The sequence below is a fragment of the Sus scrofa genome, chromosome 12 (assembly GCF_054392235.1).
Source record: "Sus scrofa isolate SSC_HxYL_T2T_F1_AM1 chromosome 12, Sscrofa_HxYL_maternal_Yorkshire_Landrace_v2.0, whole genome shotgun sequence".
Taxonomy (NCBI): Eukaryota; Metazoa; Chordata; class Mammalia; order Artiodactyla; family Suidae; genus Sus; species Sus scrofa.
The window spans coordinates 49,407,052-49,432,088 of NC_139394.1; the positions used below are offsets into that span (position 1 = coordinate 49,407,052).

Below are 25,037 nucleotides of genomic sequence, written 5' to 3' on the forward strand. Positions count from 1 at the left end.
ATTTTTCTAGTCTGATCACTGCTTGCACTTCAATATTTCTTGAGTACTCTATTTTGCAAAATTCCCAGAACAAAGGCTTTGCTTTTGTTTGTTTTAAGGGCCCCACCCATAGCATACAGAAATTCTCAAGCTAGGGGTCGAATTGGAGCTACAGCTGCTAGCCTATGCTACAGCCACAGCAACATAGGTTCTGACCAGGTTCTGTGATCTATGCCACAGCTTGTGGCAACGGATCTTTAAGTCACTGAACAAGGCCAGGTATCGAACCCACATTCTCATGGATACCAGCCAGATTCATTTCCACTACACCACAATAGGAACTCCAAAACACAGGCTCTGATGAGAAACTTTATCCCTAGACTTAAAGAGAACAGATCTGGGGAGTTACCCAGTGGCTCAGTGGGTTAAGGATCTGGCATTGTCACTGTAGCAGCTCTAGTCACTGCTGTGGCACTGGTTCGATCCCTGTTCCAGGAACTTCCACATGCCATAGACATGGCCAAAAATAAAAACAATAACAGTTCTGAAAAAACAAGTGTGAAAACTAAGGGAAAAAAAAACAATACTTTGACTTTTTTTTTTTTTTGTCTTTTGTCTTTTCTTTTTTTAGGGCTGAACCCAGGGCATATGGAGGTTCCCAGGCTAGGGGTCCAATCAGAGCTACAACTGCCGGCCTATGCCACAGCCACAACAAGGCCAGATCCAAGCTGCGTTTGCAACCTACACCACAACTCATGGGAATGCTGGATCCTTAACCCACTAAGCAAGGCCAGGGATAAAACCCTCGTCCTCATGGATCTTAGTTGGGTTCATCAACCACTGAGCCACGACGGGAACTCCTATTATTTCAATGTAGAAAGATATTAACTTTTTTTAAGAAAAAAACTGGCTGCACTTTCTCTTTCAGACACTAGAGGGAAATGTAAAATCCATTCACAATTTCTTTGGGAATTCAATTTATTCATTCATTCACTCACATCACCACATATTTATTGTATTCCTACATACTAGGAACTCTATTAGACCCCAGAGACAAAAAGAGGAATAAGCTTCAGTTTCTGTTTTTAAGGTACTTAGTCTACTTAGGGGAGATACGCTAGTTTAAAGAAAAAGAGCAAAACTACAAAAAAGAAGGCACATGAGAATCAAACCTCAACTTGTGAAAGACTGGATTTGGGATAGGGCAGTTTGGCAGAGGGAGAATAAACATGCCCACCTAACAATTCATACTAGAAAAAGTAGCTTATCCAAACTGGCTTATTCTCTTATTACAATCTTCCCACCTTAATCTAAATGGAAATATCTATGCTTAGAAGGTATCTTTAAACTGTTATCTATAGGAAGTAGAGGAATGAGGCATTAATGTGTTCAGAGATTTGCTAAAATATCTAGTTGCTTACCTTTCAAAATCAATTATACACAATTTAAAAAGCATGAAGGCAACAGACAGAATTGGAGTAAAGGCTGCTTCCATGATAATAAAAATTCTCATTTGAAATCAGGACAGAAGTTCCCACTGTGGTGTAGTGGGATAAGGATCCAACTGCAGCAGCTCAGGTCACTGCAGTGGCACGGATTCAATCCTGAGCCCAGCACAGGGGGTTAAGGATCTAGTGTTGCTGCAGCTGCAGCTCGGATTCAATCCCTGGCCTGGGAACTTCCATATGGAGTGTATATGGCCAAAAACACCCCCCCAAAAATCAGGATAAACTACACTATACCCCCCTGAAAAGAGTATGTTAAAAATAAATAAATGTGCTCTGCCTTATACAAATTAAGTTTCCCAAGTTAGGAAGTATTCTGATAATTTGCTTCCACCAATTCATCTGAAAAGCCTCTGTAAAGAGACATCCTAGCTGGCAAATCATTTCCACATCTACGTAATTCAGCCTACATAGGACAGATTAAGACTTTAACTGACAAAGCAGAAATAAAGCTCTGTCACCAAAAGGGCAATGGAAACATTTATGTGGTGTATTTTCCCCCAATCCTCAAAATGACTGTCACATCTTTTGCTATGGTTCGAAATGTTTGCATTATGTGTGTTGGGGTAGAGAGTTGGAGAGAAGGGACAAGTTGTTAGTTTTTCATACTGATGGAGTAGCAGCACATGGTAGAAAAAGTAAAAGCCAACATCCTCAAAGTTTCACACACATATACAAAATGAGACAGCAAACTTGTGAATCAAGCATGATTTGGCATCTTTAAATGTAGAGCCAATTCTCTTCTAGTGCCAAAGCCAATGGTTTCTCCTGTAGATAAATGGCACAGTTCCTGAAAAAGCCCTGGACGCTGTTTCCCCACAATCCTATAATCTGTCAGAAGACAGAAAACAAAAAGAAGGCTCTGCCAGCCAGAAAAAGCAAATTATAACCAACACAGAGCCAACACTTTACTTCAGACAGAAGGAGCTTTTCTATGCATCTTTGGAAGGAGAAAGACAAAAGAAGCTTACTACTACTCAAAGAACCAAGGCAAACATTTTAACCAAATTCTATCTTGGATAAGCATTTGATATAATAACCTGCTTTCTCACTTCTTATACACAGCCTCAAAGAATATTTGCAACACTTATGATAAAGAATTGGCCACAAAACACAAAGAATTTTTACAAGTCAATAAGAAAAAGAAACAACTAAAAGGGAAAATCTCAAAGGGCACTGGAGTTCCCTTCTGGCACAGTGGGTTAAGGATCCAGCATTGTCACTGCAGTGGCTTCCGTTGCTACTGTGGTGTGGATTTGATCCCTGGCCCCAGAACTTCTCCCCCCCATCCCCACCGCCCAAAAAATCAGAGGGCATGAATTAGTAGTCACAGAAGTATACAAAGTCAAATATTACATATACTCCATATTGTTAGGAAGTGGTGGAAAGTGCCTTCTCCATATGGTCTCAAAGGTATTTTGACTTGATAGAATACAACCAACTGAAAGCTTCCAGAATAAAAAAAAGTTGGAGACAAGGTGCCTAAAATCATCACGTTGCACATTTTAAATATCTTACAATTTTATAAGTCAATTATACCTTTTTTTTGTCTTTTTCTTGGGCTGATCCCGTGGCATATGGTGGTTCCCAGGCTAGGGGTCGAATCGAAGCCATATCCGCCAGCCTACCCCAGAGCCACAGAAACTCAGGATCCGAGCCGCGTCAGCAACGCCGGATCCTTAACCCACTGAGCAAGGCCCAGGGATCGAATCTGCAACCTCATGGTTCCTAGTCGGATTCATTAACCACTGAGCCACGGGAACTCCCTAGTCAATTATACCTTAATAAAGCTGGAAAAAAGACACATTCCTAAAAACATACAAGATAAAAGCTTTGTGAAGTATCTACTCTGGGAAAGAAACTATTAAGTAGAATAGATACAGGTCAACTGCAAATCAAATCCAACTAAGAGAATTTAAGATGAACCTTTACCAATGAACATAAAACAACTGAGGTCAATCTCTGAATCTACAATGAGCAAGATAGATGACGGAAGAAAACGGAGAACCTAAATACAACCAGAAAAGGAAAACACCTCCAAGAAAAAAAGCTTATTCAACTGTCTTTGCTTTGGAAGCAGACCATTCAGCAACCCCTTTTCCAATCACCAAATGTGAAAATAAAGCAAATAATGCATGAGTGCAGCAAATACAAGTACAGTCTTCCCATCAAAGAGGAAAAGAAACCTAAGCCTTTTTACTTGCTCTTTATACAAAGAGGTAATGGATTGTGGAACTCAAATTCCAGAAGAGATTCAATTCCGACCTATGTAAAGCTAAGAACTTCATGTCACTTTGTTCTAAAATTAGCAATACACAGATCCCCACTGAAAAAACAAAACACAAGATTCTAACTCAGCTGTCAGCAGGGCAAAGTTCTGAGCATGTCAGCAGACTATTGCTTAATCATTTTAGTTTTCCCTTATTGGCTTTAAACACAAAAAGAACCAACATCCCAGTTTTCCTTTATTGCTAATACCACTTTAGAGGCTGAGAAAAATTCAGCTCATCAGATTCAAATTTCAGGCACTTCCTAAGACATTATAGGTAATGGTACCACTGATTCTATATTTAGACTCAGGTGTAGGAACAAGGACTGTTGGTTTTGCCTGAAATGGCACCATGTCCCTCTTTAAAGCCTAATTGCAACAATCACCTAAGCCTGCATTAAAACGTCTATATGGTGTCACCCAAAATAAACTTAAATGCTTTCTCAATGCTTTTTTTGAGTGGTTCTATTGATTGGCTCTGATGTTTTAAATGTACTTAATAAATCACTACCACCAACCCTTTAAACAATTAGCATTGTAACTGCTGTGGGGTAGCACTCATACCCTCACCTGAACCAAAACGCCAAGATATAACTGGATCACTCAGCTGTACAGCAGAAATTAACACAACATTCTAAATCAACTATGTTTCAATAAAAAGTAAAATAAATCTTTAAGAAGTATTCTCTTAAATAAAAAATTGTTTCATTATGGTTCCATAACTATTATATTCCAGAAACTAGGGGAGTTCCCATCAAGGCTCAGTGGTAACGAACCCAACTAGCATCCATGAGGACCTGGGTTCCATCCCTGGCCTTGCTCAGTGGGTTAAGGATCCAGTGTTGCCATGGCTGTGGTTTAGGCTAGCAGATATAGCTCCAATTCGACCTCTAGCCTGGTAACTTCCATATGCCGCAGGTTTGCCCCCCCCCCAAAAAAAAAAACAGAAGTTCCCATCATGGCTCAGTGGAAACAAAACCGACTCGGAAACATGAGGTTTTGGGTTGGATCCCTGGCCTCACTCAGTGGGTTAAGGGTCCTGTGTTGCTGTGAGCTGTGGTGTAGGTGGCAGATGTGGCTTACATCCGGCATTGCCAGTTCATTAGAGGTTCAGGCCTGTAGCTCCTATTCAACCCCTAGCCTGGGAACCTCCATATGCCTCAAGTGTGGGCCTAAAAGCCAAAAAAAAACACACAAAAAACCCAGAAATTAGGGTAGCAATCTTTTCCCAAATCTTGAGCTATTTTTTTCCTCAAATAGTATTTATAAAAATATATCACCTTTCTCAAAAGGAACTTAAGGCCCTTAACAGACGGCATGTTGCTAATTTTCACAACATCCCAATAAAGAACTATTATTTAGCATTTATATCACACTTTAACTTGCAAAAGTATTTTACAATTATTTTCATTAGTAGTCATGCCTCACAACCACCCACTGAGCTAAACTGGTCTTGTTATCCTCATTTGACAGCTGAGAAAACTCCTGTATCATAAGGCCAAGGTCAAGCCAGTCTGCTTTTCCAAGACCACAGGGACCTATTCCATAAAAAACAGTCTCACTTACTCACTGGTGTTCTGTATTGCTCATAACCTTAAACTAGGTTTTTAGAGAACAGGAGTCCCCCTAAAACAATGGTACAAAAGCAATAGGATTACAATGCTTTGATAAAAATGCATAATCACATTAAAATACAAATAGGGAGGGGTTTAGTAACAATGACACAGGAAGTTTTCAGATATAGGCTTCCCAGTATCTCGCTGTCATCAAAATGAACAAATAGTCAAATGCTTCTTCATCTCGTTTTCTCCCCTCAACCGACTACATCAGACAACTATCTGCACTACTCCATGAGAATTTCTGCCCAAGATCACCAATCATCTCTAGGTTGCCAAATCCCATGGGTACTCCACTGTTCTTATTTGAGACAGCATTCAGTAGTGGTCCATTCCCCTCTTCACATATTCTTTACTTGGCTTGCATAACATTATTTCCTGGTTTTCCTCCTACCTCACTGTCTGCTCTGTCTCTTTCAAATCTCTCTTCTCTAGACACAAACCATTCCTAGGTGACCTCCTGATTGAATTCCATGATTTCAACTTCAATCTACATGTTTATGATTTCCAAATCTACAATTACAGTCCAAACTTCTCCCAGAAATGCCAGGCTTTTCTACCCAACTATGTTATAGCTCCAGTTAGCTGTCTAACAGACATCTCAAACTAGACATGACCAAAAAAGAATTCTTTTTGTTGTTGTTGTTGTTGCACCCACAGCATGTGGAAGTTCCCAGGCCAGGGATCAAGCCCACACCATACCAGTTCCCAAGACGGCTCAGCAGAAACAAATCTGACTAGTATCCAAAGGACACAGATTCGATCCCTGGCCTAGCTCAGTGGGTTAAGGATCTGGCACTGCCATGAGCTGCGGTGTAGGGTGCAGACATGGCTCAGATCCCATGTTGCTGTGGCGGCTGTGGTGTAGACCTGCAGCTGCAGCTGGGAATTGACCCCTAGCTTGGGAACCTCCATATGCCCCAGGTGTTGCTCTTAAAAAAACAAACAGGAGTTCCCGTCGTGGCGCAGTGGTTAATGACTCCGACTAGGAACCATGAGGTTGCAGGTTCAGTCCCTGCCCTTGCTCAGTGGGTTAATGATCTGGCGTTGCCGTGAGCTGTGGTTAGGTTGCAGACGAGGCTCGGATCCCGCGTTGCTGTGGCTCTGGCATAGGCTGGTGGCTACAGCTCCGATTCGACCCCTAGCCCGGAAACCTCCATATGCCGTGGGAACGGCCTAAAGAAATAGCAAAAAGACCAAAAAAATAAAAAATAAAAATAAACAAAAACCCATACCATAACAGCAACCCAAACCACTGCAGTAACAATGCCAGATCCTTAACCCACTGCACCACAAGAGAACTTCTAAAACAGACTCTTTTTTTTTTGCTTCTTAGGGCTGCACGTGCAGCATGTGAAGTTCCCCAGCTAGGGGCTAAATTGGAACTACGGCTGCCAAACTACATCACAGGCACAGCAATGAGGGATATGAGCCACATCTGCAACCTACACCATAGCTCACAGCAACACAGGATCCTTAACCCACTGAGCAAGGCCAGGGATCGAACCTGCAACCTCATGGTTCCTAGTCAGATTCATTTCCACTGCACCACGACAAGAACTCCAGAAAAGATTTTTTTTTTCAATTTTTAACCTTTAAAATTTATTACAGAAGTTATACATACAAAATCCTAGTTATAAAAGGTACATCCAGAATAAGTTATAATAAACTTCACTAAAAATGAGTACGTGTGTGTGTGTGTGTGTGAATCCAGGAATGTACATGTATTTAAACATTTTCAGTGACTCGCACTGCATTATGCATTACATAAAACAGTATATACTAATTAAAGTATCTGAACTACTAGGTTTTAGAAGGCTTTAAATACAGTATCCAGATAAACTGACAACAAAAGGCAGTTCAACTCAGAAACTCTATTAGAGTCCAGAGCCTCTCATTTGAGATTATTTCCCCCATTCCCCTCAAAAGAAGTTTCCAACATAAGCCTTTTTACAAACTAATACTAGTACATCTCCTCAAAAAAAAAAAAAAAAATTTAAAAAAAGGGAGAGTTCTTGACAAAAGATTTCTGCCACAATCTTAACCATCTCAATAAATATAATCATCATGTACCTACCTAGTTGCTCCAGCCAATAATGTAGAAGTTAGCCATGATTTCTCTTTGCATCACTCCTCCTGGCTGCTGCCAATCCCTTAGCAAGCCTGGTCAACTTCATTTCCAAAAGATATCCCAAATCTTCCTACTTTTCTATAGCTCTTCTACAATCTCCTCAATCCAAGTCATCATCAACTCATCTGAATTAGTACAACAGCCTTGTAATGAGTTTCCTTGACTCTACTCTTGATCCCTATACAATCCATTTCGACACAGTAACCAGAATACTTTCTCCAGTTGTTTTTTTGTTGTTATTGTTTAGGTTTTTGCTTTTTGCTTTTTGGCTGCACCCACAGCCTGCAGAAGTTCCTGGGGTCAGGGACTGAACCTGACCCACAGCAGTGACAATGCCAGATCCTTAACTGCTAGGCCACCAGAGAACTCCTGATTTGTAATTAAAAAAAAGAAAAAAAAAGAAAATAGGAGTTCCCATTGTGGCGCAGTGGAAACGAATCTGACTAAGAACCATGAGGTTTCGGGTTCAATCCCTGCCCTCGCTCAGTGGATTAAGGATCCGGTGTTGCAGTGAGCTTTGGTGTAGGATGCAGATGCGTCTCATATCTGGCATTGCTGTGGCTCTGGCGTAGGCCAATGGCTACAGCTCCGACTGGACCCCTAGCCTGGGAACCTCAATATGCCGCAGGTACAGCCATAGAAGACAAAAAAGACCAAAAAAAAAAAATATATATATATAAGTATCTGGGAACCTAGCACTTAAGGATCCGGTGTTGTCATTGCTGTGACTCAAGTATGATCCCTGGCCTGAGAATTTCTGTGTGCTGTAGGCACAGCCAAAAAAATTAAAAAATAAAATTATCAATCAACGCATATCATATCCTTGCTTAAAAACGTCCAAAGTGGAGTTCCCTGGTGGATCAGCAGGTTAAAGATCCAGCATTGTCACTTCTATGGCTCAGGTCACTGCTGTGGCTCAAATCTGACCCCTGGTCTGGGAATTTCTGAATGCCATGGGTGCAGCCAAAAAATAAGTAAAAAATAACAATCTCCAAAGGAAGCTCACACACTACCTTAGCTTTCAAATCTCAATGTCATGTGGCTTCTGCTTTCTTGAACCACTCTCCCTCTCAGCCACCATATTCAAGCCACATTGGCCTTCTGTTCCTCCAACATACCAAGTTCATTCCTCCTTAACTTTGCACTGGAAGGCTTGATCTGTTAAGCTTTGTATCCTCCTGGATCTTAAATGCCAGACCCTCAGAAAGGTATTCCCTATTCTCCCAATCTGGAGTAGCTACCCATTCATTCTCTAATATATCACTCTATTTTAATGCTCTGCACATTATTTATCATTAACTGATTTTTTAAAAGTTCTGTTGTTCTGTTTACCCTTAGTTGAGTATCAGCTCCATAAAAGCAGAGACTCTGTTTATCAACATATTGTTAGTGCCCAACACACATCAGAAACTCAATAAATTTGGCAGGCTTAGTTGTCAGATGCTACTGAATTTAAAAAGGTAAAAGGTAGGGAGCTCCCTTCATGGCTCGACAGTTAATGAACATGACTAGGAACCATGAGGATGCAGGTTCAATCCCTGGCCTCACTCAGTGGGTTAAGGATCCAGTATTGCCGTGAGCTGTGGCATAGGTCACAGACGTGGCTCAGATGTGGCATTGCTGTGGCTGTTGCGTAGGCTGGCAGCTGTACCTCCAATTTGACCCCTAGCCTGGGAACTTTCATATGCCACAGGTGCAGGCCTAAAAAGCAAAAAAAAAAAAAAAAAAAAAGTAAAAAGTAAAAAGTAAAAAAGGAGTTCCCTCATGGCACAACAGGTTAAGGATCAAGTGTTATCACTGTAGCAGCCTGGGTCTCTGCTGTGGCAGGAATTTTTTTTTCTTTGCTTTGCATTTTTTCTGCTTTTTAGAGCTGCACCTGAAGCCTATGGAAGCTCTCAGGCTAGGGGTCAAACGATAGCTGCAGCTGCCAGCCTACACCACAGCCACAGCAATGTGGGATCCAAGCCGTGTCTGCGACCTACACCATAGCCCATGGCAACACAGGATCCTTAACGCACTGAGCGAGGCCAGGGATTGAACCTGCATCCTCAGGGATCCTAGTCAGGCTCATTAACCACTGAGCCACGAAGGGAACTCCACTAGTCAGGTTCTTGACCTGCTGAGCCATAATAGGAACTCCAGGAACTTCTATATGGTGTGAGCACAACCAGAAAATAAAAATATAAGTAAATAAAAAGGTAAAAAAGACATAACCCCTACCAACAAAGAGCTGACAATTCACTCGAGGAAACAAAACATTTAAATAGTAAATGTAATGCTAGCAGGATACTAAAATATCAGAGCAGCCCAGAAGCAGGGGTGATTAATTCTGCCTTAGAAACTGAGAAGACTTCACAGAAGAAATTAGCTAAGAGCTAAATCCTAAAGATTAATTAGGAGATTCACTGATTATTGGTTATATCTGTCTGCCTATTTTGGAAGTGTCCTTGGAGAGAAGAAAATAGCTTAAGCAAAAACATAATGAGAAAAGGAGGAAGGAAGACGGAATCGAGCATCTGCTATGTATCAGGCACTATGGTAATGAAGGGTCTTAAAGGGAAAGGGTATAAGTAGTCTTAGAACTTAGAAGATCACTCTTGCAGTTCCTGTCATGGCTCATCGGGAACGAACCTGACTGGTATCCATGAGGATGTGGGTTCGAACCGTGACCTCACTCAATGGGTTAAATGATTCGGTGTTGCCATAAGCTGCAGTGTAGGTTGCAGATTTGGCTCAGATATGACATTGCTGTGGCGTAGGCCGGCAGCTATAGCTCCAATTTGACCCCTATGCCATGGGTGTGGCCCTAAAAAGACAAGAAGGAAAAAAAGATCACTCTTGTGGCAGTGTGATAGATCAACTAAAGGTCACAAGACCTGAGGTATACAGAGGAGTCAGAAGGTTACTGCAACTGTCCACAGTGGAACTCCAGATTTAGAAAATCTTGAAGGTTAAAATCAGACCGAGGCAACAACCAGGCACAAGTGATGAAGGAGAAGGAAAAACCAAGGTCAAGTCCAAAGTTTTTGATTTAGGCAACTATATGGACATTAATACCATTCAACCTGGACATCTAGAATTTTAGATTTTGTGAGGACGATGTGAATTTTGTGGTGCCTATAGGATGTCTAGGTGGGTTTTGGAAATTATAGGCCTAGATCCTAGAAGGGAAAGGGAGGAGAAGGGGAGAAAGATTTGAGTTAAATCTAGAGATTTGAAGGATCTGTCTTGTGTGTAGTGAATTACATCACTGTGAAAAATGAAGACAGCAGCTAAGAACAGAATTCTCAGGAGTACCAACATTTAAGGACTGGAAAGAAAAAGAGACTACATATTATAAAGAAGACTAAGAAAGAATAGGCAGGGAGTTCCACTTGTGGCACAGTGGAAATGAATCCGACTAGGAACCATGAGGTTGCAGGTTCGATCCCTGGCCTCGCTCAGTGGGTTAAGGATCCGGCATGGCCATGAGCTGTGGTGTAGGTCACAAATGCGGCTCAGATTTGGCATTGCTGTGGCTGTGGCGTAAGCAGGTGGCTACAGCTACGATTAGACCCTCAGCAGGGGGATCTCCATATGCTGTGGGTGCCACCCTAAAAAAGGACAAAAGACAAAAAAAAAAAAAAAGAAAAAGAAAGAATAGACAGTAAGAGAAAAACCAAGAGTGGACAGTATCACAGTTTAAAGAAGAAGAAAGGCAAAATAAACTATGGACTAAAAAAGTATCATCCAGGTTTGACAATTAGGTCACAAAGCAGAGCAATTTCAGTGGAGTAGTGGGGACAAAATCAAATTACATGCTTGAGAAATAATAGGCTGTAAGAAAGTGAAGAAAGCAGGGGAAAGACAACTTTTATAAACGGGAGAAAAACTGAACAGTAACTGGGCAGAGGACGTGGACAGAGTTGGGAAAAGCAAAAATAAAGAGAGACTGAAGATTCAGATAAAAGAGAAATAATGATGCCACAAGGTCACTGAGAGATTAAGGTATAGTGAAGAAAGGAAAGACAAACATAAATATAAGTCAACTCTGTAGGTATGGAAGAAAAAACTAAAGATAATTTCTACTCGATAGCCTTTGAGAGAAAGGTGGTGCAGAGATTAACATTAAAGGACTAGAGAGGAGTTCCGGTCATGGCTCAGCGGAAATAAATCCGACTAGGAAACATGAGCTTGCGGGTTCGATTCCTGGCCTCGCTCGGTGAGTTAAGGATCTGGTGTTGCCATGAGCTGTGGTGTAGGTCACAGACACGGCTCGGATCCAGCGCTGCTGTGGCTACGGCATAGGCAGGCGGCTACAGCTACGATTAGACCCCTAGCCTGGGAACCTCCATGTGCCATGGGTGCAGCCCTAAAAAGACAAAAGCCAAAAAATAAAATAAATTAATAAAGGACTAGTGATAACTGAATTAATGATTTACCAACAACAGGCAAATATTTAGGTGAGACTTAGGAGCTTAATCAGATACCCAACAATCCCCTACTAAGAGGAAGGATCATACTTTATCTAATTAAAAGTCCCTACTTAGAAATTTGAGATCTGGTGGAAAACCAGAGTAGCTGTGGGGAAAAAAGAGAAGAGCAGAGGCATGATCCAGAAACACCAGCAAATACTTCAAACTGTCTCTCACAAAAAAAGCAGTAGCAGAGGGGACAATGCTATTAATCAATACTGGATGTGGTCCAGCTGCCTAAAATTAAAGCCAATTTCCTCAATGTCATCCCAAATCTGAAAACCCACATTCACCTGGAAGCTATAATACATAAATTTCAAGAATATTAAGGATGTCTCAATATTCTAAGTATCCAACTTCAGTCCATTAAGTAGTCCCCAGGAGAACAAACAGCTTGGCTAGATTTTGGATGAGATCCACATATCCCCCAATTAACTTGATAAATCTCACTGCTAAATACTTTTTCATGCACTAAAGTAGAGAATCTATCTTTAGGTGACACAGCAATGTCCTAGGAAAGGAAGAAGAGTACGGAAGGAAAGCTAGTAGCATCATGCTTGGCAATAAGCAAGTTAAAGTAGAAAATTACTTGGCAGTGTATTCCTGAAGTGGTAAAATCAGAGTAAGCAACTGCATTTCAAAGTAAAATAAATCTGAAAAGATCTAAAATTTCCACTCAGAGACTTTTCACTATGTATCTCAAATTATTTTAAATATTTTCAAGGAGTTCCCACTGTGGTACAGTGAGTGGGTTCAGAATCTAACTGCAGTGGCTCAGGTTGAAGCTGAAAGTTCGGATTCTATCCCTGGCCCGGGAACTTCCATACGCTGAGGGTTCAGAATAAAATAAAACATATCCAAGTTCCCTGGCAGCTCAGCAGGCTAAGGATCCAGCTTTGTCACTGCTGTGGCTTGGGTACAATCCCTGGCCCAGAAACTTCTGCATGCTGGCAAAAAATAATAATAATAATAAATTAAATTCAAAAAAGAAATAGAAGTTTAAAAATTCAAATATATTTCAGAAGTTACATTTTTTTTTTCCTTTTTTTAGGGCCGCACCTGCAGCATATGGAATTTCTCAGGCTAGGAGATGACTCAGAGCTGGAGCTACAGGCCTACACCACAGCCACGGCAAAGCCAGATCTGAGCCTTAACCCACTGAGTAAGGGAAGGCATCAAACCTGCATTCTCATGGATACTAGGTGGGTCCTTAACCCACTGAGCCACAATGGGAACTAGAAGTTACATTTATTGAATTCTTCTTTAAAGTTTTTGTTTTGTTTTGTTTTGTTTGTCTTTTAGGGCTGTACCCAGGGAGCGGCATATGGAGGTTCCCAGGCTAGGGGTCTTATCGGAGATATAGCTGCCAGCCTATGCCACAGCCACGCCAGATCAGAGCCACATCTGTGAACTAAACCACAGCTTACAGTAATGCCAGATCCTTAACCCACTGAGCAAGGCCAGGGATCAAACCCGCAACCTCATGGTTCCTAGTCGGATTCGTTTCTGCTGCACCATGATGGGAACCCCTTCTTTAAAGTTTAAAGATTTCTTTAGTCTTCCACTCTGAGGCTTTCTTTTTCTAAACTTTACATAATGAAATTCATTTTATAGTGTTCAGTTCTAAGAGTTCTCATAGGTGTATAAAGGTCTATAACTGCAACCACAATCAAGTTACAGAACAATAGGAGTTCCCACTGTGGGTCAGTGGGTTAAGAACCTGATGCTGTCTCTCTGAGGATGCGGGTTCAATCCCTGGCTTTGCTCAGTGGGTTAAGGATCTGGCATTACTGTAAGCTGTGGCAGAGGTCACAGATGTGGCTCAGATCCTGTACTGCTGTGGTGTAAGCCTGCAGCCACAGCTCCAATTCAACGCATAGCCTGGAACTTCCATATGCCTCAGATGCAGCCATAAAGAGGAAAAAAAAAATTACAGAGCAGTTCCATCTTGTCCTCATGCTACCCCTTTGTAGTCAAATACTTCATCTACCCTAACCCAAGGCAATCATTGACCTGTTCTCCATTGTCCCTATAGTTTTGAGTTTCCCAGAATGTCATATAAATTCAATTATACAGTGAGTAGACTTCCTTTTAAATTGAAGCATAGTTGATTTACAAAGCTGTGTTAGTTTTAAGTGTACAACAAAAAGATTCAGATATATATACATAAAATATATGTATTCTTTTTCAGATTCTTTTCCAGCATAGATGATTACAAGATATTGAATATAGTTCCCTATGCTATAGAGTAGGTCCCTGTTGTATGCATAAGAAACCATGTTATTTCATATATGAAATAGTTCCTTTTTATTGCTGAGTAGTTTTCCATTGAACAGACATATACCACAGTTTTTTCATTTCAAAGTTGAGAGACAGTCAGGTTGTTTCCAGTTCTGGGTAAGTACAAAAGAACTGGTATAAATATTCACATACATAGGTCCTAGGTCATCATTTCACTCAGGTAAATACTTGGGTCAGGAGTTCCCATCGTGGCGCAGTGGTTAACAAATCCATCTAGGAACCATGAGGCTGCGGGTTCAATCCCTGGCCTTGCACAAGGGGTTAGGATCCTGCGTAGCCGTGAGCTGTGGTGTAGGTTGCAGACTCGGCTCGGATCCCGCGTTGCTGTGGCTCTGGTGTGGTAGGCCAGCCGCTACAGCTCCGATTTGACCCCTATCCTGGGAATCTCCATATGCCGAGGGAGCAGCCCTAGAAAAGGCAAAAAGACAAAAAAAAAAAAAAAAAATTGGGTCAGATGTCAAGCATATTTTACTTCATAAGAGACTACCGGTGTTTTCCAAAGTCCAGTTGTTCCACATCCTCATCAGTCTACAACCTAGTCAATTTTCTTCTCTTGTTTTTCAGTCATTCTAATGGCATATCTGGTTATGTTTTGCTTTGTTTTTTGTATTTTTAGGGCCATACCCTTGGCATATGGCAGTTCCTGTGCTAGAGGTTGAAACAGAGCTGCAGCTGCTGGCCTATGCCACAGCAATATAGGATCTGAGCAACGTAGGATCCTTAACCCACTGAGCGAGGCCAGGGATCAAACCTGCGTCCTCATGGATACTAGTCAGATTCGTTACTGCTGAGCCATAACAGGAACTCCAAGACCTTCGGTATCTTTCAAGCAACCATCACACCAGTCTCATAACAAGCTTGTCTCCTTGCAATCAATTTCTCATGTTTTTTATTTTTATTACTTAGAACGTTGTTTACTGTAATATATATATATATATATATATTTTTTTTTTTTTGTCTTTTTAGGGCCACACCTATGGCATATGAAGGTTCCCAGGCTAGGGGCCTAATAGGAGCTGTTGCTGCCGGCCTACACCAGAGCCACAGCAACACCAGATCCAAGCTGAATCTGCAACCTACACCACAGCTCACCACAACGCTGGATCCTTAACCCACTGAGCGAGGCCAGGGATAGAACCCAAAACCTAGTCAGATTTGTTTACTGCTGTGCCACACAGGAACTCCTATTGCATTTTTTGAAGGTGGAAGAAACTGAAAATAACCAAGTGTCCATAAATTAGACTATGGTTAAATGCATTTTGCTACACTCCTAAAAATAGGGAACGCTTCACGAATTTGCGTGTCATCCTTGTGCAGGGGGGCCATGATAACCTTCTCTGTATCATTCCAATTTTAGTATATGTGCTGCCAAAGCGAGCACAATTTCTCCTTTTTAAATCTAACTTCCAAACAGTCAACAGTGTTATTTTTCTTAGTGATCTCAACTCTCCCATGACTCCCTAGCACCTACAAAATAAAACTCAAACCCCTAACCAAAGCCATCCACAATTAGGCTCCAACCCCTCTTTTACCTCATTTCCTTCCATTCTTATCTCATATCCCACGATCTAGACAAATTAAACCACGGACCTGCAGGTACATACTTTGTACCCTAGGGCAAGTTGTTCTCTGAACTTGAAATACTATCCTCTCCAATCCTTTTTTCTTTTTCCTTTTTTTTAGGGCCACATATGCTACATATGGATGTTCCCAGGCTAGGGGTGGAATGGGAGCTGCAGCAGCTGGCCTACACCACAACCACAGCAATGTGCGTATGAGTTACATCTGCAACTTACACAAAGATGACTGACAGCAACACTGGACGCTTTAACCACTGAACAGGGCCAGGGATTGAATCCACAACCTCATGGATACTAGTTGGGTTCCTACCACTGAGCCTCAACAGGAACTCCTCCAATCCCTTTCTGTAGAAGCAGCTAAACTGCATTCGTCCTTCAAGATCCAAATGATTCCTCCTCCGAGAAGCCTTCTCTAACCTTCCCTTCCCACCACTAGGCAGAACCAGTGCTCCCATAGCACTTAGTACAGATAGATCTCTATGACAGCATTTATTGTACTGATTCATGATTATGTATGTGTTAGTGCCAATTAAAATGTGAGATCCTGGGGTTCCTCCTGTGGCACAACAGGATCAGCAGCATCTCTAGAGCACTGGGACACAAGTTCAATGCTCAGGCAGTCAGAGTGGGTTAAGGATCTGGTATTGCCACAGCTGCAGTGTAGGTCGCAACTGTGGCTCGGATCTGACTTCTGGTGCTCGAACTCCATATGTCTTGGGGCGGCTAAAAAGGAAAAAAATAAAATGAATACATAAATAAAATAAAAGATTAGTAAAGATAATGAAAGTTGGATTATGAAACGTTCTAGCAAGGAGTTCCAGTCGTGGCTCAATGGTAACAAACCCAACTAGGATCCATGAATACATGAATTCCATCCCTGGCCTCACTTGGTGGGTTAAGGACATGGCATTCCCCTGAGCCACAGTGTAGGTCACAGATGCTGCTCAGATCCTGCGTGGCTGGGGCAGTGGTGCAGGCCAGCAGCTGAAGCTCTGATTTGACCCCTAGCCTGGGAACCTTCATATGCTTTGGTGCAGCCCTTTTTAGGGATTTAGACAAAAAAAAAAAAATTAAAAAATAAATAAATAAATGTTCTGGCAAAGCTCTTCATTTAAAACAACAGAAATAAAAATAAAAAGCTTAGAAGTTCCCGTCATGGTGCAGCAGAAATGAATCCGACTAGGAACCATGAGGTTGAGGGTTCGATCCCTGGTCTCGCTCAGTGAGTTAAGGGTCAGGCGTTGCCGTGAGCTGTGGTGCAGGTCTAGCTCTGATTGGACCCCTAGCCTGGGAACCTCCATAGGCCCTGGGTGTAGCCCTCGAAAAAACAAACAAAAAAAAAGACAAAAACAAAAAGCTTGAGAGTTAAGCCAAGTTTGGGCTTACTGGTATAATAATACACTGCACAAATTTATGCTTATGTTATTTCTAGTTTTTCATATTTTTCCATACTAGCTTCAGGGTTAGTTGTCAGAAAAACCAGTAAATAAGTCTTTTAAATTACTCCTTAAATGACCTATATTTTCCCATGAATTAGTACAATCCAGTCTGTACCAAACCACCATTTTATAATTAAGCTATCAAATCTGATAACTTACTACCAGCCTTCTTGTATTAAATGTATCTTTTTTTTTTTTTTTTCTTTTTCTTTTTGCCACACTCTCAAGCAAATGGAAGTTCCTGGGGCAGGGACGAATCCGAGCCACAGCTGTGACCTATATCGGGTCCTTAACCTAAACTGCACCACAGTGGCAACTCCCTAAATGCATCTTTATTTATTAATTTAATGATTTTTTTTCCATTATAGCTGGTTTAGAGTGTTCTGTCAATTTTCTACCGTACAGCAAGGTGACCTATTCACATATACATGTATACATTCTTTTTTCTCTCATTATCATGCTCCATCATAAGTAACTAGATATAGTTCCCAGTGCTATACAGCAGGATCTCATTGCTTATCCAATTCAAAGCAATAGTTTGCATCTATTAGTCCCAAATTCCCAGTCCATTACCCCTCCCTTCCTCTCAACAACCACAAGTCTGCTCTCCATGTTCATGATTTTCTTTTCTGTGGACAGGTTCATTTGCGCCATATATCAGATTCCAGATATAAGTGATACCGTATGGTATTTGACTTTCTCTTTCTGACTTACTTCACTTAGTATGAGAGTCTCTAGTTCCATCCATGTTGCTGCAAATAGCATTATTTTGCTTTTTTACGGCTGAGTAGTATTCCATTGTGTATATATACCACATCTTCTTAACCCATTCATCTGTTGATGGACACTTAAATGCATCTTTAACAAAGAAAATTTAGCATATTTCCTCTCAAGTTGCATTCCTTTTCACTCTAAGTTACAAAACCCTAAAAGGGACACAATCAAGACCCCGAAAGGCAGTGAAAAAGACAGAAATAGTATTAAACACTTCTCTGCTGAGACAGCATTCACCTCACACCAAGAATTCAGTGACTTCACACTTTATCCCCCTTCTGGTCAGCTGTAAAGCTTCAGCTCATCCCCTGGTCACTTTACTTCTCATATGTATTCTCACTTCCCAATTTACTGTATTAGAATCATCTTTTTAGAGTTGTGATAATATTTTAGGAGTTTAAACCCAAGAATTAGGCTCATGTCTCTCCTGAAAACGTTCCAAGCTTCCTGTCCTGCTCTGCTGCATTATACAATGTTACTCTGCCAAAGTCTTAGCTCATTTCCTTCTCCTGCTTGTCCTGATATGGTGGTACACATCAATAATGCCCTCTTCCTTCTCATTTTCAGACTGCATTGTCTGCTTGGAATGCCCTATCTTCTGTGTTCATCTGTGAGGGCCTATCATGCAGCTTCAATGCAGTAAAGGCCTTTACTGACAATACCTGAATCCAGCCATTCCATCAGCTCTCGAAACAAGTTGTACCTTTCCCCAGTACAGTATTTACTGTACTCCATCAATTCTAAGATAACTTTTATCTGACATATTTCTCCAAAAACTGGATACATCTCTTCTGATAGCCCTCCAGTCTCATTAACAGAATTTCTTCTTTCTTAGTGGTATGCAAAATAACTGCAAGCCTTACAAACATTGGTACCACAGATTTGATGAAAATAAGATACTATATTCTATTATACTTACTTTGCTTTAGGGTTTTTTTGGTCTTTTTTTTTTTTCTTTTTAGGGCCACATCTGAGGCATATGGAGGTTTCCAAGCTAGGGGTCAAATCAGAGCTGTAGCTTTCAGTCTATGCCACAACCACAACAACACTGAATCCAAGCCGAATCTGTGACCTACACCACAGCTCATGGCAACGCCTAATCCTAAACCCACTGAGCAAGGCCAGGGAACGAACACAAGTCCTCATGGAAACTAGTCGGGTTCGTTGACCACTGAGTCACAACTGGGAACTCCTATACTTACACTGTACACTTCTGTTTCCTTCACTAGATTATGAACTCCCAGAGGGCAGTTATGTTATAATCATCTTTGACCAGTAACTTGGGCACAAAAAGTGTTTATTCAAACATTAGTAATAATTAGCATTTATTTAGCGTTTATTAAGTATCAGGTCCCATTCAAAACACAAGCATTCCCTGGTGGCCTAACAGTTAAGGATTTGGCCTTGTCACTGCTGTGACTCGGGTTTGATCACTGGTCCAGGAACTTCCACACACTGTGAGCACAGCAAAAAAAAAAAAAAAAAATCCACTTTACATGTATTAACACATTTAACCCTCACAACAACTCCATGAAGTAGTATAATTATCTTTGTTTTATAAATGAGGAAAACAAGTAAAGAAACATGGGTAAGCGCATTCAAAGATACACAAAGCTGCAGAAGATTTGAGCTTATGCTTCCTTATTATGAATCACACTGTTATTATTTTTCTTTTTTTTTTTTTTTTTTTGTCTTTTGTCTTTTTTGTTGTTGTTGTTGCTATTTCTTGGGCCGCTCCCACAGCATATGGAGGTTCCCAGGCTAGGGGTTGAATCGGAGCTGGAGCCACCGGCCTACGCCAGAGCCACAGCAACGCGGGATCCGAGCCAAGTCTGCAACCTACACCACAGCTCACGGCAACGCCGGATCATTAACCCACTGAGCAACGGCAGGGACCGAACCCGCAACCTCATGGTTACTAGTCGGATTCGTTAACGACTGCGCCACGACGGGAACTCCTGTTATTATTTTTCCATTCAGCAAATATTTAATGAGCAATTACTCTAAGCCAACAATTGTGCTAAATAAATAAACACTGGAAAACAAAGCCTGGTCCTCAAGAGACTACTCTGAACCACAGGCCTATTCTTGAAAACTTCACCCTCCAAACAGCACATCCACCCTATAAATTCACGAAGTTAAATCCACTCTCCTATCTACTTTTCCTTTTTAACATCTTCTCATAAAGTATTCCTTTAAAGTTGTTAGCACTCTATCAAGAACAAAAACAAATGACAAAAATACAAACAACAACAAAAAAAAACCCCTTTGTGCTCTTAGTAATTAGTGGCTGTAAAAAATATCACAAAAGAGACTTCAGCTAAGGAATGGATGGCAAGATCAGAAAGGCTCTGAAGACACAAAAATTCTATCTGCAAACAAATATTCTCAGTAAGAAAAGAGAGGGAAATAAATAATTTTCTTTTAACATAGACTGTTAAAAAGGTTTCCCTGAGTCATGAGATGCTTTTTTTTTTTTTTTTTTTTTTTTGGTCTTTTTGCCTTTTCTTGAGCCACTCCCACGGCATATGGAGGTTCTAAGGCTAGGGGTCTAATCGGAGCAGAGCGGTAGCCACCGACCTACACCAGAGCCACAGCAACGCAGGATCCAAGCTGCATCTGCGACCTACACCTCAGCCCATGGCAATGCCGGATCCTTAACCCACTGAGCAAGGCCAGGAATCGAACCCGAAACCTCATGGTTCCAAGTCGGATTCGTTAACCACTGCGCCGCAACAGGAACTCCATGAGATGCTTTTTTTAAGAAAAAAAGATTCACTGTTATCAAAATAAAAATGAGCTGGTAAACCTTTTTTTTTTTTTTTTTTTGGTCTTTTTAGGGCCGCACCCTCAACATATGGAAGTTTCCAGGCTAGAGATCAAATCGGATCTGTAGCCACTGGCCTACGCCACAGCCACAGCCACAGCCACAGCCACAGCCAGATATGAATCTTCAACCTACACCAGAGCTCATGGCAACGCCGGATCCTTAACCCACTGATCAGGCCAGGGATCGAACCTGTGTCCTCATGGATACTAACCAAATTCATTTCCGCTGAGCCACAACGGGAAACCCAAAACCTCATTCCTTTTATTTTAACCTCCACTGTCTCAAGGATTCAGGGCAAGTCCTTACTCCCCATTTTAGACAGACTGCTCCAAATCAGGGAATCAAGGTTACTGACCATCCCCTTTCTCTCCCTCAGAGGAAGACTCCTCTACATCCACTACATAAAAGTAACCACAAATAGGAAAGAGAACAGAAAGAAAGGACAGGAAATTCTCATCACAGCTAAACAAACCTCTACCATTTTAACATAATAAGAATGGCATTTATGGACTTGTTTGAACTGATGGAAATTTCCAATAGAGGGGAAAATTCACCACCAATATTAAAAATAAACATCCAACTATTAAAAATAAAGCGTTCAGGCTAGTTTTAACATTTTATACCTCTACTTCAGTTTCATGTGGTAGTCAAAAACAGAATAAATTTGTATCCTGTAAATGACCCATGACGACAGTAACAAATGCTTTCTTTTTTAAACTATCCTCTGTGTTATGGACAGAGAATTTATTGGAAGAGGCGAGGAATTAGAGCAAAAAGTTAAAAATGATACATCACTGTGCATTTTCAGGAAAGAGAAGCCAAAACGTTTTACCAGATAAAGACATTAAAGACAACATGGGTTCATTTCCCCCATTCCTAAAAAATAATTTGTCCCCTTATCTGGGAATATTTAAGGATCTAGTACAGCCCCTCCCTATCTTTGCTCAGATGAGAGAGAAATCACTCACTAATTTCCAAAGAGCCTTGCCATTTCAAGCTCTCCGGCCTGGGAGTCAGCAGAGCTCAAGCTTCATCTTTTTCTGTCCTTTTGAAAAGAGTTTCATCTCTTTCAAAAGCTGTGACTAGAAAGCCATAGTCTCTCTCTTGAAGTACACAGTTTAACTCTGTCCTCTGCTTTGTCCACCCTAAACAAGAAGAATAACAAAGCCTCAGGAGTGCTCCTTCAGCTCCTCAGAAACCAACCAGCCTCCTCCTGGGCTCTTGCACAGCTGCTTCTGCCTTTCTCTGAGAGACACTCCACCCTGGGGGTCCCACCGACAGGCTAACAAAAAGTGAAGCTGAAAAGCTGCTATATGCTTTCTGACCTCCAAAACAGAGACAGGGCCTTGAGGCAACCAGGGACCCTTTTACAAAGAACTTTCTTACAATTAAAAAATAACAAATTGTATTCCTCAATGGTCATCCCTCCCAGTTTGTCTCAAGTCAGTTTTCTCAACTCATAATAAAAAAGCACATTAGTACCACCTGTGTTAAAAGAGAACGAACCTCAATGAGCTGTGTTCTTCAGAAAGGCATTTAAAAGATCGGCCCTTCATTCCCTCTTTCCTTCCTCTTGATTTAGGAGCTTATACACACCGTTTGTAAAAGTGCCTGAGAGTATGGTATTTTTCCTACACAAGTCTGATGGCTAATTTGTCACGTAACAGAACAAACTGCTATTTCTGCACGTGATCTGCTGTGCCGATGAAGAAAACATGTCTGTGACTATTGAGGTTTTACAGTACGCTTCGCCCTGACAAAGAAATCGGTCACTCCACTAATAACAGTAATATCTAAAAATCCAGTTATACTGTTAGTGATACAGTAACATCGGCATAGTACTCACAATTTACAGTTTTCATAAACGGTCTCAATCACGTACAAGATGCTTGCAATAGCTCGTTGAAACACGACATCTTCCAGCGGTTCAGAAGGTTAAGTGGGACCTGCCCAAGGTTACCTATCAGCTTTAATCAGCGGTGGACGTGGATTCGAACCTGTCGGACCCTAAGCCCCTAGCTCTTTTCCCTAGACCCCTCCCAGCTTTAAACGACCCCCATCCTCTACCCGGAGCAGCCTATTACTCCGAGCGCCCGGCTCTTCCCTGCCTGGGCCAGAGTTGTCGTCTTCGGCTCCAGCAGGGCTTTCATCCTCCACCATTCTCCCCCCGCGACCAACCTCTGAAAGAAGCGGAAAGGGAGAGGCGACCGAAAGCTCCTGGGGGAAGGGACGTTGACAAACGGGGGAGCGCGGGACGCTGTCCCTGCCGAGGGCTCCGTCATTCTGCAGCGCGTACCCACTCCCTGCCCAAGCTGTCCGGCCCTGGCGCTGGCGTTCTGACCACCCGTGCCCCAAATTCTCCGGTCATCACCTCAAACTGTCCCTCCCCCACGCCCCTTCGCCTCCAACAGGCAAAGCCCACCCCCCGAGTCGGAGTATCCCTGCACCGAGCCACCCCCTTCCCTCCCGTGGCCCACCCCACTTTCACCACCACTCACTGTCGGTGACTGGGCCCGGCCCTCATGGCTGCTCCGTCGCCGCCCGCCGCCGCCACCGCTGCTCCACGCCCCGGCCCCTCAGTTGCTGCCGCCGTCGGGACTGGCCGGGAGCCGCTCGTGCGCCTGCGCAGCCTAGAGTGCCGGGGCCCTCTTGGGCTGCCTGCGCCTGCGCAGCCCGCACCGGGGGCGTCTTCTTCAGTGCCTGATGCCCTGGATCCCTGGGTCTCAGGTGGACATGGCCGCTGGCTTAGAGGACTAGTTAAGCTTTGGGGCTTTGGGCGGCTGTCGCAGTGTCTGAGGCCTCTGGAAGGTAGTGTAGATTACTAAACGCGGTGCCAATAAAGGGCCGTAGACTTAATAGCCCTTCCAGGATTCTGGATACCACTTGCACTTAAAGGTCTGAATGCTCTGAGATGACCACTAATAATAAATTTAGGTTCCTTTCAAGAAGAGAATCACATCTCGAATACAGTGGGGGTGATTGTGTAAGAGGCAGCCTTGGCATTTCTAATATGCCACTGACCAGGGGGTGCTCAGAAGCCTTGGGGACCTTGTCAAGGAGGTGACTGCACCTAGAATGCATTGGGACAGTGCTAATTTCAGTCTCTTTATCAAGCACATACTTTTTGTGTTTGTTTGTGGCTGCACCCACGCTTTTGGAAGTTCCTGGGCCAAGAATTGAATCCCAGCCACAGATACAACCTACACCGCAGCTGCCACAACTCCAGATGGTTTAACCCACGGTGACAGAGGATCAAACCCACACCTCTGTACCACTGCAGTCGGATTCTTAACCTACTGCACCGTGGTAGGAACTCCACAAAAGTTACTCTTGATTCCAGGATCTAGTATGAATGTTTGAACTCTTAATCTAAGATTAAGGATATTTTCCTCATTTTGGAAAGAAGCAGAAACAGGCCCTAGGGTAAAGATTGAGACTGCTGTAAATGGATGCTAAAAGTAATAGCGACTGCTTGTCACTAATATTACTAATTCTTCTGTAAAAGGAGTCAGGAAGATATATACAAATGCATATAATAGAATTCTCAAGTCACTAAGAAACTAAAAGTTACTCCCTGCAGCACCTAGGAAACTGAGAATGTTTTTTTTATTAGATGCTTGTGACTTTTACATACGCAGATGTTAACATGCATACATATGCTGCTGTAGAGAAACAGTGTATAAACTGGCATAATCCCTTCCCTAGAAAGCAAACCTACACAAAGTTTCAGGCTTCCTGGGTGAATAGACTCCCACCTAACTAGGACATATATGTTACTCTTGACATACATAGAGTAAAATATAACAGGTGACAGAGTAGGGTTGTGGGCCATAAACAGGACATTCTATGGGACATCAATCCCAGAGTCTAGCTCCTGGCTTAGAAGGGTTGTCATTACTTGCAAAATATTATCCTTTGGAATGAGAGCAAATTTGACACCACAGGGGGGTTGCACAGGCAGAAAGGAGGAAGAATGAATATTGACATTATATTCTGATGAATGGATGACTAAAAAGAAGCCCACAGCTGACCCTGAAGCTTCTGGGAACTGTGCCTTTCTAACCCCACCACCACATGCAGCCCTTGGGAAAGCCTGCTGGAATCTATATGATGACAGCAGGCGCTCGCTTGAGGCCTAGCAGTTGAAGATCTGAAGTTG

At 42.2% G+C, this 25,037-nt stretch overlaps 1 protein-coding gene and 1 non-coding gene across 5 annotated transcripts in view; both read right to left on the minus strand.

Annotated features, from left to right (window-relative positions):
- FAM222B (family with sequence similarity 222 member B) overlaps positions 1-23,478 on the minus strand; it is an 89,218-nt gene extending 65,740 nt beyond the window's left edge. For 2 of the 4 annotated variants that reach the window (XM_013989986.3, XM_021067489.2), the window contains exon 1: positions 23,377-23,478. The gene's annotated coding sequence lies outside the window, so the exon portion shown is untranslated. Of the gene's footprint in view, positions 1-22,724 lie in introns of all 4 variants that reach the window. The other 2 variants (XM_084985545.1, XM_084985550.1) reach the window with 2 other exon arrangements.
- On the minus strand, positions 15,528-15,636 carry LOC146398278 (U6 spliceosomal RNA). Its single transcript, XR_014822163.1, has one exon. It is a non-coding gene; the product is annotated as a U6 spliceosomal RNA (small nuclear RNA).
- Positions 23,479-25,037: the final 1,559 nt, after the last annotated feature.